Source organism: Priapulus caudatus, unplaced genomic scaffold (assembly GCF_000485595.1).
Source record: "Priapulus caudatus unplaced genomic scaffold, Priapulus_caudatus-5.0.1 Scaffold1139, whole genome shotgun sequence".
NCBI classification, from domain to species: domain Eukaryota; kingdom Metazoa; phylum Priapulida; class Priapulimorpha; order Priapulimorphida; family Priapulidae; genus Priapulus; species Priapulus caudatus.
In genome coordinates this window covers 85,608-87,667 of record NW_014578200.1, presented here as the reverse complement: position 1 = coordinate 87,667, position 2,060 = coordinate 85,608, and positions in this window count along the sequence as shown.

Below are 2,060 nucleotides of genomic sequence, written 5' to 3'. Positions count from 1 at the left end.
AAAGTCAAGATAATGCTTTGGCGAAATCGACGAGGTCAATAATCATTCATAATCGTGACAAAATCACGGAGGCCGGGTTTACATGTTGCTGTATGCATGTTGTGTACAAAGTATGACTGCATGCACTGATTGTCTCATTCGCATTGTTTTTTTCATTCAAATCTTGTCGCAGCAAGGCAGCTTATATATGTCTGTGCAAAACAATGCAAGGGACGGGTGGAAACAGAAAAATCTCATTATGTCTAGCCATTCAATAAAAAAAACTTGCTTGCCCGAACAGGCAAATGCAATTTCAAGCTACTTGCCCGGAGGCGAATTCTGGTTGCCCCGGGCCATCGGGTAAGCGGGTTTGTCAAGCCCGGCACCGCAGGGTTTGAATTTCGGCTGAAAATCTAGTGGACAGCAGGACCACTAACTTCAGAAAGTTGGTGGACCTGCACAAAACTTTGGTGGTCCGCTTATTTACTAGCAGTGAGTAACAAAACAGTATATAAAGAGAACCATTGGCATTAAAACAGCATACATGTAACTTAATTAGAGTTGGTCAAATAATGTTTCAATCTCTAAGAATGTAGGGGGAGCATCTGGGTAAGGTTTTACTTTCGTTTTTCTTGTCCCCAGTCCACGGTACTCCCGTGCATAGATCAATGCTGCCGCACATCTGCAAAGTTACAAGTGCCTAGAATCTTTAAGTATATACAGTTCACATTGCTTCTAGATATCTAACTGAATGAAAGTGTCAATGACACTGTAGCTCACCACAAAAAGGACACAAATGAGTGAGTGAGAAGAAGTCAGTTTTAATTGAGCAACCATCGACGTGCATTATAGAAACGAAGAGTATATATGGGAGAACTCCCATTATATACTCTTGATAATTATATGTGTAATTTTTTATGTGAAAATAAATGTTTGAGATGTGAAAGTCTGAGATGTGGGCGAGTGTTGGCGTTACACCTAAATGATCGCCATTTAACGTTTTTATAATATTCAGATTTACACTGTTTCCCCCCACAGTTCCGGAGACCCCCTCTTTTAAACGTGTCCAGTGTCATAGCATTGAATTTCAACGAAATCCTAGTTCCGGAGACCCCCATTTTCGAACATAGGCAGTTTCACCATACCACATTCAACAAACATTAGTTCCAGAGCCGCCCCCCCCCATTTTTGGACTTCGCAGTGGCACATACCTACCATAATGTGGGGTGAGTGCCCCCCCCTCGCGGTTTCATTTCCTTGGTTCCCTGCAGAATTTTTTTCCTTCAAAATAGTGCCACGGCAGTGCCGTGCTGCCGTTGCGGCCACTATGGCCCTGGGTCGTAAGAATAGCCACTTCCTATTTTTATTGAGAATAAAAAACTCATTGATATCGGACATTCATGAAATTGTGCATCCTACCTTCTCACACCTTCGGTGCTCGCATTGGGGGTTCGTGTTGGATAGTAGGGACCTGTGCTCGCTCCCAGTAGGGGGCCTATTTATGCGAGTCAGTCACGATTCGATGGTTTTTTTTCAGTCATGGTTCGGTTTTGCGATGGTAAAGGCTGGGTAACTGATGTGGAACCCGAGATTCATGAACAGGTTGCTGTTGCTGTTGTAATCCCGCCCTACAAAGAGCAAGACCTGGTGGCACCAGTTGATGTAAGACTGTATTCTTGCCCGATAATTCTATAACCTGTAAGTAACTTTTCGGAGCTTTCCAATCTCCCACGTCGTCGCAGCTACGTGCGATGGGATAAGTTCTGTGATGTACTGTGTTCAGGGCCGGACTGGCCATAGGGAGCACCGGGAGTTTTCCCGGTGGCTTGGCCTGCTAACTGGCTTGCCCCCCAAAAAAAATTTTGAATAAATCTGCAGCCTGCAGGCCATATATATTTATATATATATATCAAGAGTGCATAATAGAGAAGAGTATGACACGGTTTTAACAGCGTTTTGCATAGTTTTCAACTTGTAAATATTCTATCAATATGTGAATAAATATATTCAAACTTTACCTTGTTTTTGTCTATGATTCTCCCTTAATCATATGACACCACCAATTTACCTGAAAATCGTAT